This window comes from Molothrus aeneus, chromosome 4 (assembly GCF_037042795.1).
Source record: "Molothrus aeneus isolate 106 chromosome 4, BPBGC_Maene_1.0, whole genome shotgun sequence".
NCBI classification, from domain to species: Eukaryota; Metazoa; Chordata; class Aves; order Passeriformes; family Icteridae; genus Molothrus; species Molothrus aeneus.
In genome coordinates this window covers 36,396,969-36,415,909 of record NC_089649.1, presented here as the reverse complement: position 1 = coordinate 36,415,909, position 18,941 = coordinate 36,396,969, and the positions used below count along the sequence as shown (strand labels likewise).

Sequence of the window (18,941 nt, the reverse complement as noted above, 5' to 3'; positions counted from 1 at the left end):
TTCACTAACCACTCCCTGGTGGTTAAACAAGATGAAACTGAGGCTAATACTGAAAACACCAAATAATTCTATTAAAATCATTTTAACATATTGAGTTGTGCCACACATTTATCATTCTCTTTTTCCTTTTGAAATGCCATAGTTATCATCAATATTGTTGGCATCTGTCATGGAAGTACTTGGAAGATAAAGGAAGAGTATTTTGCACCCTTCTCACTGGTATAAATCACAGCCTCTTATCCCTAAAAGCTCTGTGTGACAGCTTATAATGGGCTTTTCTGGTCTCCCTGGGGAGACAACAGTTCTCAAATGTGTAATAAGCACGCTATTGCACATTATATAGTCTGTATCTCTCACCTTTCTCAGTGTAAATTATTGTGTTCACAGTTATGGAGGGATGAGGATTATAGAGTTACAAAACTATGTAACTCACTAATACTAAGTATTGCTGCAATAAATGTGATTCACTTAGTTATTTTAAAATGATCCTCCTGCCTATCTCCCCCATAATCCTCACCATCATCTAAGAAACTTAGGATTACCTAAACCGAAGGCCTTCAAAGCCTTAAACAAGAGTTAAGCCCTCTTAGTTTCTGCTAAAGTCCACAGGCCATTACCCTGCATCCCCTAAATGCACTTTATTACACATTTAGGAAACATCATACCATATTTCACATATTACATTTATAGATCTATTATTGGTAAAGTATCCCTTAATCACCTTTTTTTAAAATATTGATTTCATTTTCTTCAGCTTTTCGTGAGTTTTAATCCACAAACAGTGCAAAAACAATTCTCCATGACCATTCTGCCTGCAAAGCAGTTCCCTTTCTTTGAAAAGCCATATAACAGGAGATCTTCATACAAATGTGACACTCCATTTACCAGCTGTTTTCCATGCAGGACAGATTTTGCCTTTGAAAGGTTTGAACAAGCCTGCTGGCTTTGGGCTGCCTTGTTCAGCTGCTCTCCATTGATCATGAACCTTCCCAGGGTGCTCCCTACCTGCTACTAGTTATTGTGGGGTTGCCACACTGAGAGGAAAGCAAATCCTCCTGTAAAAGCTCTAATTATATGACTCTTAGCCAGAGCTTCTTTATGAAAGCTGTCACCAGCTGAGAGCACAGACTATGCATCTTTTTGTGGAACAAACTCACTAAAGCAACAAGAACAAAAGACATGAATTTAAATTCCATATTTGTTCCTAGTTTTGGGTTTCTTTAAAGTTTTTTACCTCTAAGCATAGCCAGTGACTTTGATGAGAAAGACCAGATCCTATATGCAAGCCACTGAAGAAAAAGATTTGTTCTTATTTACTTGTGTAGATTTCCTCTACATTATAAGTCTACTATGAATACAAGAGAGTGACTGGAAGATCCAAATGAAAACACCAAATGTCTAGATAATAATTGTTCAGAAAAACACTTATGCATATCTCACAAAGACTAGACAATTCTATCTTCAGAGTCACCAACATTCCATATTTTGTAATAACAGCAGCTGCTGATTCACAGTGATTGTCCTTCTGCAGCAGATTTATTTGGAAACAAGTATTCAACAGTAAAACAAAAGCATATGATCCATTTTTCAACTCTATTCACTGAGGATGCATTAATAATCCTTTATTGTTAGGAACACTATGAGGCATTGTAATAGTTGAAAAGATAATGGGAGATTATAATAAAGTGAACTTCTCATCATTCCCTTTCCATTGATAGTCAGTCATCCAACCGTATTGACAAAGCTTAAATATTACACCTTGCTATATCATTAGTACTGAAGTGTGAGAACAGAATTTGAATAAGTTAGGTCCAAAGTGAGACTAGGCAATTTCTAATTAATACAGCATTTTAGGCATGTGTTTCAAAATATTCCATCTTTATTCATATTCTCTGCCTTTGCTTCCATGCCACCAATTCATTGCATTTCTCTTTGGTTATTAACCACGCTCTAATTTCTGTACTCTTGACCTTACAACAAAGATGACACAGACACTGGTTTGTTTTTTGTTAAAGATTATCACCGGGGATTTCCAGGAAAAGGTCCCCATGCCCCTTTGGAAGGCAAGGCATGTTTGTTTTCCTCCTACTCTTCTATCAACACACACATAATCTCCTTGTAGCATCCACTACACATGCACCTAGAATTACAGATTATTGCTTGTAAAAAATACAGTAACTCATTTTTATAAGTTATTTCCCCACAAAATTGACAGAGTTGGGAAGAACCTACAGAGATCATCCAGTCCAACACCCCTGCCAAAGCAGGTAACAAAGGAACACTTCCGGGAGGGTTTGGATGTCTCCGGGCAGGGAGACTCCACACCCTCCTTAGGCAGCCAACCAAAGTTAAATACTAAACCATTTTAATAATAAATGACACAAGTGAGCAAAAAAATGAGCAAAAACTCGTGTCCATTTCAGTTAAATTATAATTTACAGTTAAAAGAGACAAAGGAAATTATATCTATTCTGTGATTATGATTTTTTTTTAACTATAGAAGTTGCCATGGCTAAAATAACAACAAAAGCAGATCATATTGCAATTAAACACTGAATTTAAAAGAAGTTTGCAAATTACATGGTATTCTGCCTTCAGTCTTTTTTCATTTGCCCAGTGAAAGAGCATAGAACTGTTTTTAACAAAATATTTTGGAAGGTGTGGTTTTCTTTCCCCCCTAAATAGTTTACTCCTAGTGCAAAAGCCAAAGAAGGTATACTCCTTTCAAAAAAATCACTCTAAGTTAAAATATAAAACAGAACAAAAACAACTCATCTGCTATTTTCAAGCAAGAATTCAAAGGCATGACTACGCAAAATGAATATGACTTCTTATGAAGGTTATCATAAAATTCTCCACAAAAACAGTACACTAACTGATAATAAAAGCCATGTGTAGATAGATTAGATATCCCAAGCTTCCCTATTAAATGTGCTGCCTGTTTGGGGCACAGCTTCTGTATTCGCTCAGTGATATTTATTACCAAAACAAAAGCCACATGAGAGTGGATGAAAGCAGAATTTTCCCTACTTACTACAAGTTGAGCATTGAGCTATTTAAAGAAAATCCAAAACTTCAGGATAAAAACCTCTCTTTTAAGAACTGAAGACACTAATGCATTTTTTAAAGGGTGAAATTCCCTTGTATGTGGAACATGAGTTAGAGGACACAAACACCAATTGGTGCATGCAATGAATCTCATTTTATCTTTAGGACAAGAGCTCAAGTTCAGATAGTCTAAATTCTATTTATGTTCCCAAGACCTCTGGTTCCGGAGAGTTACAGGCAGTCAATAAAGAGAAAAAGATGAAGTGAGGATCTGGGTAGAATTTAGGTCAGCTGGATTTACATGTAACATCCCACCTCTGCAAGCTGTTGTAAGCCACCTTGCTGACTTTGAGGGCTCTGCCTGAATGGAACAAGCTCAAGGGCGAGACTGTTTCAGCAATGTGTAAACAAGTGATCTACCACAGAAATTAAATCTTTCCTAATCAAATACTTAGCATTAATCTCTGCAGAAAGAACACCTGACTGTGTGGTAAAGTTACTTTTATTACACTGCCTGCTTCTCTTTACAACCAGTACCTCTTAAAGATGACTCAAAGATATAGCCATATTTTATCTAAAATTGCCCAACACCTGCCACACAACCTGCAAGTAATTTTGACAGGAATTTTGGGGGTTTTAAGTCTCCAATTCTGAAACAAGTTATATAATATGCTTTTAAAGTTAAGGCTTATACCACAGTGTTTCATAGAACTTCCTTACATTTTTTTTTAATGCGCAATATAATGCTAGTCTTTTCAAACCTTAAAAAAAGGTCTATCTCCCATTTTTAGCCTAGGGCCTAAAGAAATTATTAACCTAGGAAAAAAGATTTCTAACTTTAAATCAAAATGTAACATTGAGGAAATAAATTCCCTATATAAGAAAGGAAACATTCTTGACATATGTATTTATATATTTATGTTTAAACAGAATTATTGTCCAGCACTTGATTGGTCAGGGTACTAGTATGGTCTTTATGGATGTAATTCTTCAGATACTGGGCAAGGAAGAAGAAAAGAATTTTTTTGCATAGCAATTTAAGACATTAACACCCATTTAATTAACAACAAAACACAGACACTACACAAAGGGAACTCTCAGATGGGCAGGAGTGCCTGGTCAGAAGAGGTTAGATCAGCCAGACGGGACCTTGGGTTCTTTTTGGCAATTGTGGGGCTTCAAAGGAGAGTTGACCTCAGCTCAACTGTGCTTCAAAAGGAAAAGCAGTGAGGCACATCTCCTTTGAAGCTACAAATCACCACCTTAAGATAACTGGGTCAGGACCATGTTCTTCTGAATCCCCCCAAGCACATTGAAAGCTAGAGGGGAAGTCTTTAATACCATCTCCGTCTGCTTCCAGCAAGATGAAAGAAACTACCTTAAGTTATACTGAAAATATCAAAAATCCTCATTTTTTGACCCATTCTTCTACAGATGTAACAGTATGACTTCATCAGGTTTAGGAGCTCAGTTCACCAAGTCATTATCCAAGTCAGGAAGAGACCCTGACATTTTAATCCTATTCCCTCAGATTTTCTATTTGTGAATTAGAAAGGAATGTTTGAAAATTATATTAAACAATTACTTCTGGTATCAAAGGGCAACAATTTCAACCCTTTTCAGGAACAGAATGATACAACTGTTCTACTCCAGGGAATACCATCTGCGGATACACAGCACAACCACAGATACAGCAAGTCAAGCACAAACTATTCCCCTGCTCAATGCCCCTCAGAAACGACATTTAAAATTAAAAGACTGTATGATTTTAAAAACCTTCCAGTGACTGCCAACTCAGACTAGAACCCAATTTTCTTTAAGGATACATATTTTTGTGTAGGACAGTGATGCTGATCATAGTTATCCGATGACTAAAGAAATCATAGTGCACAGTTTAAATAAAACTAACTATAAAGCCTAACTTTATAAAATACCAAATATTTATCAGAATTATTTATCAGAAATTCCCATCCAGATTTTCTCAGCTCCATGATCAGTCCCCACTGAACTTATTAGAGGGCAATCAATCTATTGCACACCTATTACTTTTTTTTTCTCTGACATCTGGATAGGACCAAAGAACTAGAGTACGTTTCCCCTACAGCTTTTTTTACATCCCATCCCACAAGGAACTTAGGGTTTGTTACAGTCTCCTCTTTTACTGTTATGACATTTAGCCATATCACTCTTCTGACCATCTCCTTTCAAATATATGCCCCATTCTGGAAAACTCAAATACCTGAGCCCATTAATTCTTTATGTATTAATGCTTGACAAAAATAATAATTTAAAAAAAGGAAAAACAAAACAAGCCCTATGCCTAAGTCATTCAAAGATTGCTTTCTAATGCTGTTTTAGTTAAGCAATCTACCTAGAAATAAAGTTACGTGCAAATCTAGGACAGCATGAGAAACATTTTCCCGTTATGGGAAAATTCTTTACTCATCAGAAATATTCACTGTCCTATACTGCCAATTAATCCTTGAAGCCATAAAGCAAACCATTGAACCACATTTTGACATGAGTTTAAGACTGAAACAGTCCAGAATTCTGCTTTGAAATGTGTGAGTGCTGACTCTCTGATCTTTTGGGCTGCCCCTGAGAGCTGAGGCATGGGCACAGAGAGATGTGAAAATACCCACTTCCTTCTGTGGTAAAGAGACAGGAAAGGAGGGCCCCATCTCTTTAATTGATTAATCCCTTTGTGGGTAATACAATGCTACTGAGCTGCTGGAATACGATGCAGCGGCATTTGGAATCGCTTTCCTCAATGTGGCCATTGAGCAACAGACATCCTCTGGATCTTTAGAGACCTTACCACTTTTTTAGATTGCTATAGATGACTTCCAGCACTGCTGATTCTCTCAAGTACTGAATATCATCATCTGCAGTGGTCTACTTCCCTAGGGATCTCACAAGATTTTCTTTAAACAGGTATCTTACTCCTACACTTGTGAGGAGCCATCTCCGGAGACTGCAAATTGCTTCCTCTTAATTCCTCTTTCAATTCCCTGATCTCTAGCAGCCGATCCCAGCTGTTGGGCTTCATGACCTTCTAACTGCTGTCAGCCCTGTTAGGCCAGCATTCCAACAGCCAGGCAGAAAACCACTCACCTGGTGAGCTGCTGGAATCTTTTCCCAAGTCTTGAAGTTCTGATGAAGCTACAGACCAGGTAAATTGTTTCCTATTTGATTTGTTTCACTCCTTTCCATTTCTTTGTTGAAGGACTGGCTTCTGGATCCAATCCCTTTTCTCCTCGTTTCCCTCCTGCTTCTTCTTCCTCCCTTTCTAGTGGATGACATGGACATGTAGCTTGCCATATCTCCCCCTCACCTACTGGGACAATTACTGTAGTAGTTGTTGCCCAAGTCCCTGTCTCAGCCATAGTGTCCTCAACTGCAGTTTGGGCTCCTGCCCCAACTCGTTATTGAAGCGACTACCCCCCCAACAGTTCAGTGCTCTACAGAGTACTACAGTCCTCTGAGAGTACTGAACTGTGGCTTGATAGGCACAGGCCAGGGCCAGTACAGGGTGAGAAGCTGCTGCTTTTCACTGGGGTAGGCAAGGCAGACTTCTATCAGGTTCTATCTCAGTGTGCCAGGGTTGCTTACCTGTTCAGGTGTAAAGTCCCAGGTAATAGGAGGTGATAGCCATTCTGGGAACTTGCCTAAATCCTTCCAAACACCCTGCTAACCAGGAACTGGATGCCTCAGAGCAGATTTCAGTGCCTCCTCACCTAAGGTTTGTTTTCTCTTACACCAGGATGACACTAGATCTCACAAACCTCACAGTATGCCAACAGTATTAGCATTATTAACAGTATTAAACAGTACACATAAGGATGAGTAATGACCATGGGAGCCTGCATTATAAAAGCATTCACACCAATCTCAGGCAGGGAAAAGGAGGTCTGTTCCCTCACTGTCCACAGAGGATAGCTCCCCACACATAACTAGGCTGTCAGTGTTAGGGCAAAGCACAGAGCCATTGTTTGTGTTAACATGTTCCCAAACTCAGCAAAATAAAGAGATAAGTAGTGCAGCTGACAAACTCTGTGTCCCACACAGGAGCTTGCTGCTAGATAACTGATGGTCTTCTCTCCCAGGTTCCTGCCCAGCCCCTTGACAGGGGAATGTTGCGAGACAGTACTGATGCTCTGCCGGCCTTGCCCAGCAGCAGTCAAACCCTGGGGTGTTATTGACACTTTTCCAGCTCAGCCAGACCCAATACAAAAGGAAAAGTTCACAACAAGCCATCTCAACTTTCCTTTGATACTCTACAAATATTAAATCAAATATCATTCTACCAGCAAAAAAAGGTGCATCTTGCTCCAAATACAAAAATGTATCCAAACACTAAAAGGGTTTAAAGTAAGAACTGTAACATGCAGTTTGCTTTTATTCCCCTCAGAAATTTGTCCAGAGTAAAGAAGATAAAGGCACAATTTACAGAAAGGTAAGCACAAAACTAGGTGCGTGCTAATAGTGAGTCCAACATATCCAAGATGAAGTCACTGTGCAGTAAGATTGACACCTGAGTTGTGAATCTAACACCTTCACAACTCCTTAGACTTTCTAGGCTCAGCCTGCAAACCTAGACCGCACAGGGTTATCAGATATATGCTAACACACCCACAATAAACCAGGGGCATCAGGCTCACCACATAAATGCCACACTGGGAAATGGGAGAATCCTACATCAGATTAAGAAACACATGAAAGCCAATAGGCACAACAAGGATTGAGGCAGATTCACACTTCACAGCCCAAATTCGCATCCTCTTTATTAATAGTGCAAGGAGTAGAAACTCCATCTCTGCTTGCTCCTCAGTTTTTAACTCATAATCTAAATTCAAAGTGTTTAACAGTCTTGCATCAAGTACCAAACACAAGTATATGCTGGATCCTCTGGCTATTGGGATCATGGACAATACTTCTATGAAAATTAGTGAGAAAAAAATGAACACCACTTATCAATCAGGATTCCCCAAACTTAAATATACTCTTAAAATATGAACACTTATCATTCTCAAAGAAGAGAGAATTTATCAGAGGGCATTCCATTAATGAAATAGCAATGAAAAGAGACACTCTGCTGAAAGCAAAAAGCTATATACAAATATACTTTGAAACAGCAGAAAATATTAATTCTTTATGTCACAGTAGAGACTACCACAATACACAGAGCATCACCACACAATTTCAAAAGGCACTAAACATTCACCCAAACACAGAAAACACCATACCTTATCTGAAGGCTTCTAGCATCTACCCATAGAGAGTAACATCATTCCACACTAGAAGGCTGTGTCTGCCCTTCTTGTTCTTTAGCCCAACCTTTTATACCCTCATGTTGATGCACTGCACCTGTGTGCCCTCTGTTCCCTTTGGTGGTTGGTCAGTGCCCCTGGGCACTCCATGGCCCACTGCTGTCAATGCTGCTCACCTGCTGCTCACAGCTGCAGCCCCCTGGGGATGAGGCTCGGCCACAGCCCCACTCCCAATGACCACAAACTGCGTGACTACATCTTTACACAGGAATTCTGAGTTTACCCCCTCTATTACAAGTACCTAGAATGACATGCTTGCTTGAAAATTGACAGTATGCAATAGCCCAGCCTGTTAAAACTCTCATCATACTCACTGTGCTCAAAACAAATGATGAAGAGGATCACACTTTCTCTTATAATGACATTCAACTTCCTATGTCCCAGATGGCTTTTAAGCCTTATGTTTAAGACCCTTTGCTAGGGTAATCTGGCACTTGAGATCTTTGGACTTTTTTTTTTTAGTTATCCACCAAACTATATCCATGTTGCCACTATGCTGCCATTCTCATTAAGTCATTCCCTTTTACTTCACTGGAAATGCAGTCTGAAAATGCAAAACTTACTCCACCTAAGAATCTTTTGCTTGCAATCATTTTATTCATTCTTTCTCTACCAGACAATAAAACAGGTAGCAACTATAGCTGTATCAGCTAAAGGTAAGGATATCACATGATAAAATGTGCAGTTACTCTAATTCATAAAGCCTGTCATTTTGCTACATACATACACATAACCAAATAACATATAACTAAAATGGCCATTTTTTTCACCTTATCATTACTACTACTGAAAACTGAGAGAACTGCAAATGAGGAGAGACAAGCATCCAAACCCAGAACAGAAAACCCTTCTCTATTTGATGTCCTTACCTAGCAAAGATTTTGCCATTTATGCAACCAAATCTCAGTTTTAATTTAAGGCACTGTCAATTAAGATTGAACACAATATCCTATAACTGGAAATGAATAGCAACACTGGTGATGCCCTCATTGTATCTTAGGCCTCATTTGGCAATGATATCTCCTAGATAACAAATCTTGTAACAGCCATGCCAATCTTGTCATAGTGATAGAAGCTGCCAGCAGTATGAAACCTTCATCAGAGTTATTTTTCTGCTTATCAAATATAAAACCAATAAGAGACATAATAATGTCATTTTCCCACTATTCTCCTAACAATAGGCAACTTTGAGATCCCTCCAATTTTAAGCAGTCTGCTTTGCCATATTCTTTTAAAATAATGGGACTGGGCAATATACAAATTTAAGCAGAGATAAAGTAGAACAAACTTGCAAGAAGGAGCATCAGTACTCTGGAAGAACAGCTGCTTCAAGTGGCATTTAAGGCTCCTATGAAATTTACTGCCAGAAACGAGCAATTGAGAAAATTAAAAATGTAAGAAATATACGGTTATAAAAAATCATTTTAGCAATAATCTGTAATCAACTGATGAAATTCATAATTTAAACTCTCACACTGCAAATTGCATGGCTCAGTTTTACACAGCTAGAAGAGAATGATGAGATCTTAAAATATACTGTATTAACCATTATTAGCAAGAACTGCATAAAAAATTCATATTAAATGAGTTAACATGATTTCAGATTTTAAAAGGTGCGTTTATAAGCTACCAAACATATTCAGTCTTTCAGGAAATTCCAAGATAAATGTATATTGTTTATATAAACACAGAAAAATATTTATAAATACAAATGGAAATACTTAAAATGATAAGTCTTACTGATTTACATATGATCTTGTTTTCCATTATTCAGACAGAGTTAGGCTCCCAAGCTGAATTTAAAAATCAAGAATTAATTCTCTAAGGATGTGGATCTTATGTGTTTAAATCATCTGTGAATCAGGGAATATACACTACCTCCATTTAAGCATGGGTAACTTTTTTAAAATGTAGCTTTCCTGTGTTCCTAAACAATACGTTGATGCAATGACCACTTTTAATTCCAGCCTCAGAACATGTTAGAAAACAGTATTTTTACCACTGAATGTATATACAGATATATGCATATATAGGGAAGGATGATTCATAAAAACTTTTTTTAAAACTTTGCCAGAATTGTGGTTTTTTTCTACAGCTGATAATAAACAAGACACATTACCAATAATTTCAAAGCCTATATTAGAAAGGACTGTAAAGATTCCTACTTTATACACTAATCTGTCCCTGGTATCTCAAAGCTGATATTCTTGGTACTTCGTTCTAGGAAGATGGCTGATACGTATACGTATTAATCTACAAGAAAAATGCTGAAGTCCATCAATGTTACCTAGTTATAAAAATGACAGACCTAAGAAGTGACAAAGACAACTCTATTCTATGTCAGGAAAAGAGGAAATTTTCTCAAGAATAAATCTTGTTTTAAGACATACAGTGTATCCTATTTGAAGAGAGGATTTTAACTGCAGTAGCATTCGCTAATAATTAGATATGGCTTTTTTCCACACCATTTTTTCCTCTAAAATGAATTAATTAAATTTATTACGAAATAACTTGATATAATTTCCATTAGCTGAATTAATGAATTAATTAAACAGTGATTTAAAATGCTGGAGCAATGATTTCCAAAGTTTACTCTGAAATGCTCTAAGATTGTGATGGTACTTTCTTGTTAGAAATCTCTCTTTTGCACTTTATATTTTCACAGCACAGGCATGAAACAAACATCTGTGAGAATTAGAAATGCATCTATGCTGAAGGTCACTACCAACAGAGTGAGCAGCTGTGCACATCCATCTGGGTAAACCCTGGCTGTCTGGCATGAAGGCACATTACATCATCAGCAACATTAGACAGATACCAGAAACTTTATGAAAATTTGGCTTCATATTTATAAAATTTTACTAGATTACTGTGGTGTGTATGAGGTTTCTTTTTAGATTATATTCAAGCAAGTAATACCTCTGAATAGATTTTCATTTGTCTAGACAAAATGCCTTATGCCACCAATTACTTTGTCTGATTAGATCAGATTCTTCTACAGTACTTTGGAACCAGAGCACCTTCACCAGACTTTGCACAACCACTTTTTTTTTTTTCCTTTTAAAATACACATATACCATGGAATTATTGATATTTTTTGAGAAAAAAGCACCCAAACACCTATGTTATATATTTGATATGCAAATCCTCCCATACATGAGTAACTTCATTGTTTTGTGTTTCTCCAGTGGCTTCAATTAACAAGGAATTCTTATGGTCACTTTAGAGCAGTTGGATACATGATTTCAGTGTTGGCAGAGTAACCTTGTTTCCATGCAAAGACTGGAACTCCATTTGTGGAAAACATCCATCCCACTCAGCAAGTATTTCCACTAACACAGGTTGTCTGTTAAGGAGTTCTTTCTCTCCATCCGCCTTGGAAACCATGCACGGGATATAAATCCTGCTATGAAATGACAGGTTCTCCTGCTGCCTCATGCAACTGTTTGGTTTGGTGCCTGAAATAGTGCTCTCTGTCCCTTAAGATCTGTGATCATGGATTTTCACCTGGGGAAGATCTTTGGTCTTTACTGCTCCTACTCAAGTGAGGTTTACACAGTATAGGCCTAAAATACCAGAGTCAGAGCCCAATGAACTGGTAGCTCCAAACACTATAAAAGAGCAAGGTGGATGCAATTTCAAACCCAGAAGCAGTTTCTGTTACACATCATTACTAATCTCCAATCATAGTTACTGATTTCAGTTATATTTAGTTACTTAGGCAGTATCAAATCAAGTATCTGACATTTTAGGTGGGTTCCTGAGGGAAATAATTCTTATTTTAATCAAGTAGGACATTAAAATAATTCTTATTTTAATCAAGTTCAACAGTGAACTTGTTGAAGTTCTAACGTTCCTGTGCTACAGGTCTGCCCTTACCACCAAGTTAAAATGAAAACACTGGAGAAAGATTTGGCATTTTACAAACAACACACAAAAGTTTTTGCTTTCTTTACAATGCACAGCTAATACAATTTTGGATCCCTCTCAGCTGAAGCAACAGTGCATTGCTCATATACAGACCAATGGTCTGGAAGGAGGAGTCTCTTTCTGAATCTGAAAACCTGAATAGTAGGTTAAGTTTCTTTATTTCTCCCTTTTTTCTTTAACTTAAAACTTCTCACACCTCATTTTATCAAAATTGACACACTGTCTTATTTTGAAAGCATCATATTAAAACCCTGTGCTTAGAGGTAAGCAGGCTTTGAAATGCTTCATCAGATATGAATCTCAAAGAGCTCCTGCTGCCAAATGGCACATACACGGACCAGCTGTATGCTTGTGGATGTCATTGGGATTTTCTTCAAGTGAACAAAGTATGCACATCTAGAGAATCTTATTATGAAGGAAAAGCCTACCAGTCCAAGTCTCTGCAGCTACTAATATTTAGAAAAGTTAAAGATCGAGCATTCCTAATTATGATGACAAATACAAACTTTGAATCACCACATTTGACAAAACTTCTTCAGGTGTTCCTCACTGCTTTTACCAGTGGCTCTAGGTACAGCTTCTAGCTTCTATTTTTAAACTCTCCTTCCAAAGTATTCAGGAAAGAGGAGACTTTCAATTTGCCTTAAGACAAATTGCTGATGACTAGAAGATAAGCTGTGTGTCACACTTGTTAGACCTTAATGCATAGAAAACATACTTTTTCAAATTTTAAATGCAGTATTTAATTAACAAATTTAGATAAGCCCAAAATGTGGAATGCACTTCAATAGTACCAGAGATCACTGCACTGATAGTGTTGCATTAGCATGCACAGTTAATGTATTCACAGCATGCAAATCTCTTATACTATTTTGGGATAAAGATTACGGTTTGCAGAGATTTTCTTCTTCCTTCTCTCTCCCAACATGAAGGTTGTACTTTTAACTTTTACTGGAAGAAATGTGCAATTGCATCTCTGCTGCTTTTCTCAAAAAAACCATAAAATGGTAGCCACTAGAAATAAGGAATCTAATTCTTACTGGGATTCCCATCCAAAACGCTCTCACTGACCCTCAAGTCAAGCTAAAAGTTTTAAGACATTCTCAACAATGAGCAGGTCAAATTTATGGATTAGAGTTTCAGAACTCTATTCCTCTGCTATAATCATGTAGGCTGGGCTCTGCCCGGCTTGGGGGTCTTTATTTGGTTTTGTTGCAATCTGTGCAACAATGTAACTTCATCTCACAAAACTGTAACAGTATCCGTACCAAAAAAAAACCACAAAAAAATCTGTACTGATTGCAATACAGCCCATTTCAAACTGAAAAATAAGCTTTTACTTAGAAAAAAGATGAAAAAGAAAATTAACTTACATTTAGTTACGGAACAGTAAAGTATTCAGTAAAGTATTGGGAGTGGGAGGGGAAGGTGGAGAAGAAGAAAATCACACAACAAAAACACCTAAATATTAGGTGCTAATCTTCCAATACATGTATCTTTATTAATAACAAGTTTCATTACACCAGGCGTCTCTCTCCCCCCAGTTGTCCTTCTACACTCTGAAAAAAGTGACATGACCATGAAAAGGTCAGGAAGAAAAGACAGAACACTACCAACTTGCACAAAACTGCAGGGATGATATACAAAATAAAATTGCTGAAGCATTCCAGTTGATGTCTTCATAAAACCAACAATTAAACCCTTACTCACTGTCCTTGAAAATAGTAAGTGCAGCCCCAATTAAAAGTCCTACATATGCGCAACGGTGAGTTAACAATTCTTTTTGCCATTCTCTCTCCTTCAGAGCTCATTAATGCACTGCTGTTACTCCCCCTCCTGCGAATTATCTTTTATTTTCGCAGCATCCAAAAGAGCTTCCTTGTCTGCAAAGCTGGGATTTTTTTCTTTTATTTCTGACTATTTCTTTAAACAGTTTATAGTTTGCAAGATTTGACTATGAGTTGTTTCACTCATTTCTAAGGATCTATATAGAACATATTTCTTCATTGGAGTTCTACTGAATCCAAATTAAGAACAACCAATGCAATAATCTGCTTATTTCTTCCTTTCCTCTGTTGACTATCACACCTAATCATTCTTAGGATGAAATAAATCAGTCTAAAAGCTGCAAGGACTATATTGCTTAGCCACTCACTGTAAAACTATAAAAATGATAAAACTGCATGAAAAACACTTCATGGAGGCATACAAAATGTTGTGCTCCTGCTGGACATTCTATTTGAGTGTTTTCACTTGTAAATTTACTTTATATAATTTTTATATGAAAGAAAAAAACACTTTATTCTTGTTGATGCAGTCCATTTTCCAGCCTGTGAACTGCGTATTTCACTGACCATTTTATGTCCCTACTTTGTTTACTGAGTCTTCCACATGCAACATCTTATACCGCACAGCATCTCTGGCTAATGCGCATTGGGTCTGCTTTCAGCGTAGGAGGATGCACACAAAATCTTCTCCTGTGTCAAACAGGTTTGCTCTAAGTCCAACAACTCTCCTGTTTGTCTCTTTGGAAGGGGGCAGTCAGCATCACATGGGTCACTCACTGGAATTTCAGGGGAAAAAAAGAAGTTTTATCATGGTATTCATGCCAGGGATTTGATTCAGTAAGAGGGTTCACAATCATAGCTTTTTTAATATGGTGTATCAAAAATTATAATTCAACAGCACATGAATTTTTAAAGAAGCTGCTACTGCTACTGAAAGACCAAACACTGAAGTATTCCTTTTCCTAAGAAGGTTCACCATAACCTGCTCAATGTCTCCTTAAGCAGTTTCAGAAGTCCTTATGAGTTTTAAATTGCAATGCTTTTTCTGATATAGAAACTGCATCAATAAACTTTTTTGTTCATGAACAGGATGTTAAATATCAATTATTTTAAGCATTCATTTGAATATTTTTTTCCACTAGAGTTTTGAATTTTCTTTCAGGTTTGTAGAATTTAACAGCAATTTTCCCTGAACTCAGCTAGTGTGATAAATTACTGAAGATTCAAAGACAAGTTTCTTAACACATTAGAATTAATCCTGAAGTCAGTAAAATTACAGCACTTTATACCACTTAAAAACTTAAAATCTGATACAGGTGTTTTAAGTGTTTGTCTGCAATTTTGCACCTCTCTGGAATATTTTTATTGAAAGTGAATAGTGTAAACTGTTAGGGCTGTCATAATCTTTCATATGGCTAGAACTTGCAATTCTGCAACCAAACTACAATGCGTAGATTATTACAGTACATTAAAAAAAATAAGGATTCAAGATCAGACAGTTTTATAGCATCCCTCCTATTAGCACTTCTCTCTCCTTTCTCTCTCTTAGCTAAAATACAACTTATTTATAAACAAAATAATTGCTAGATTTATATACAGCAATATTAATATCTAACATAGGTATCTTATATATTAAATGTTTCTATATTTTGAGTTTCAGTTCCACGACACAGAGAATCATCCCTGTCTCATTCCTCCCCCAAGGCATTCAACATTATGGATTATTTTGGTTGGAATGTTATGATCACGGGTGAACATAATCATACATACTACATAAATACAAAATCTACCATGTTTTTTTCCAGAAAGATAAATGGAGAAAAGGGAAGGAGAAATGGGGATCAAAAAGGGAATGAAACATTGCAGTTACTTCTCAATAGAAACTGGAAAATGCTCTAAGTACCACTCTGAGATTTCAGATACACTATTAGAATCTAACAAAACAATAAATTTTCAACAATTAGAAAGAATGCCAATAAGAAAAGCATGATTTTGATTGCATAGCAAATGTAATTGTAAGCTTGGGTCCTGAAAATACACAATACTGCTCTTTCACACAGGCAAACACTTTCTCTGTTATTACTTGTAGTTAGTTTCCCAGTAAGATGTGTCCCTGAATGCACATTTGTATACTTTCGTATTTTCCTACAAAAAGTGACTGTTTCCTGCCTGTTTCAGTTCTCCTCTGCTTTAGAAAATGTCAAATTGTTTTAACATACACTCTCTTCAGCACTTCTCTGAGCTGGATGGAAGTAGATGAAAAAAAGCTCATCCAGACAGGCACAGCTATCAGCTGAGAGACAGCAGACATTTCACTTGGGCTCTGCTGTGCTGGTACTTTCCAACTCCATGCTGAACAGCAGCTGTTGGCTTTGAGAACGATTCTCTACTCCGCCTCAGTGTGAAATCAAACAGATTACATCACAGATTTTTCCAGCATGCATCTACCTCGTTGCGTATTTTCACACTTGGCACAATCTCTGGGGGCAAAACTAAGCGGCTTCTCAGGCCAGGGTGGCTCCCGTGCACGCTGCTCCCAGAAGGACCCTCCTGGCTGCTGCTTGGCCCCAGCTGGGAGCCTTCTATGGCCCAAAACATAATTTGGGGCTTTTTCATTCAATATACTTGAAGCACTGTGAAGGCAGTGGTGCAACATTATAACACAGTGCTGAAGACTTCCACAGCATGCCATAAGAGGATGCAGAGAAATTTTAGGACAAAAGACATTTACTTGGGTAAGACTGAAAGACCAGAATATAGAAACAAACTGAATTTGAGAGTACAGAAGCACAATTTCATCCCACCTAATACCAATTTCCTAGTTTAAAAAATTATCCCACAACCTATCCCAACATTTATCAATTTTTATTCCCTCCAAATCACTATCAGCATGCTGTTTCCTACTAAAACAAACATATTAATAATGCAGACCCTTTCCTGTTTTCATCTATCTTTACATTGTACAAATTTAAATGCCCTCAAATTTCCTATAGTTAACCACACATGAAACAGCTCTAAGGACATGTCGTTACACAAAGCAGCTATATATATACAGTATGTCTATTGTAAGTTAAGCTCCTATTATATGCAAGCATTGTTGCAATGTCCCTATAATTTAAGAATAATCTAAAAAATTTGTAGCAAAGATTGTGCACTCTAGTTTACTTGAGCTGACGTTAAGTAAAAATTACCAATTTATGATATAATAAATTAAAATTGCTTTGGAAATTATACATGCTTTAATATACTTTGTAAAAGTATTTTGTTCCTCAATTCTTAAATGCCTATTTCTTCTATCACCTTCCCAAATTTGTTTGGAAAAAATGTATCACAGAAATCTACCTCTTGATTTCTTGTTAGTTATAACAATAATTGTAACAATGCAATTAGTGTATTTGGTGTGTATTTTAAAATACTAAACAGACACATGCAAAACAACTCTGAGAGCAAATTCCCTCACCTTCCTTTTGCCTCCTTCTTCCTTGACCATGCCCTGTGATGAAGGTCCTATAACCTCCTTTGTAGCAGAAAACTCTAAGGCACTGTGATTTTCTTTTTTTTTTTTTTTTTTTTTTTTTTTTAATACGCTCATCTTCAGTTCCAGGCACCTTTATCTTTTCACTAGTAATAAAGATTTTCCTGTTTAAGGAAGGATTCTTTCCTGCTACTGTCACATCACCTTTCTCCTGAAGTCTCCTGCTCCATCACTTTTACTTTTTGTCCCTTCCCACTGCCTATTTCCTGTTTCTAATCTACCCTAGCCACATCAGAAAATGAGTTCAACTCTTAAAGTAAACACAGTAGATAACCAGGTTATTTTGTATATAAACATATAAACCACACACAGTCTTATGGAAAGTATGGAGCCCAGCTCCAAGCAGCTAATTCTTACTGATTTTCAGATCTTTGGAGATAGGCAGGGATAAAGGAATGGAGACATCCATTTGTGCCTCCAGCTAGTTTCAACTAGATTAACTTTTAATATCTCCTATTTTTTTTTTTGTAAGTACAGTGCTACATCCAAGTCCACCAATATCTCTATCTCTATGCCACACACAAAACAGGTAAATAAAATCAGTCCCTTCCCTCAGCTTGGTTTGCTAGCAGCTCCTCTATCCAGTACTTAAAACAAGCTACAAGATTTGCCTTTTCTCTGTAGTGCTTGCTACCCATATTCTTCTTTTTCACATTGTGATATCGTCACTGAAAATATATCATTAGGTACCTTGAGAAAACAATGCACAGTCAGGTAATGTCCCTCCTATAATCCATCTTACATTGGACAATAAGACATATTTCATGCATAAATCAATCACACAATACAATCACTTTAGACAGACATAAAAGAGGTTTTCCATAATACTGACTGATGCCATGGAGAAAAAGAAAAGAGGGCACAATCAAGATGAGTGCAGGTCACTCATTAACTGAAGCAGAGAAAATCCAAAAGTCTGGCTACCTTTCAAGTCACATCTCTAAAAATCAGCAACGTCAAACTTAGCTCCTGTGCTCTCAACAGTAATTCATAGCTTTTGAAAGGAGGACTTATCTACTTTCTTTTTAGTAGAAAATATATTTTTCTAATAGCAAAACTGTGAAAGAAGAGTTATTAGTCGACCCAGCTTTTTCAGCAGGAAGCTCTCACTTTACAAAGCTTGCCATCCATCTGGATTTATTCCTCAATTACTTTAATTGGATCACCCAGGAAAAAAAAAGGCACTGAATGGGAACTGTTCAAGTTCTGTTAAACATCTTCTCAATGTATTTATCAGGTCATCAGCATACAAAAAAGAATCTTATGAGAATTCAAAGGTGGAGGGCATGGGGAGAGGAAGAAAAACTTTGA

General features: G+C 37.0%; 1 protein-coding gene across 1 annotated transcript in view; it reads right to left on the bottom strand.

Moving 5' to 3' along the window:
* The window catches only part of GALNTL6 (polypeptide N-acetylgalactosaminyltransferase like 6), a 435,385-nt gene that overhangs the window by 368,711 nt on the left and 47,733 nt on the right, over nt 1–18,941 (bottom strand). The window lies entirely within an intron of this gene.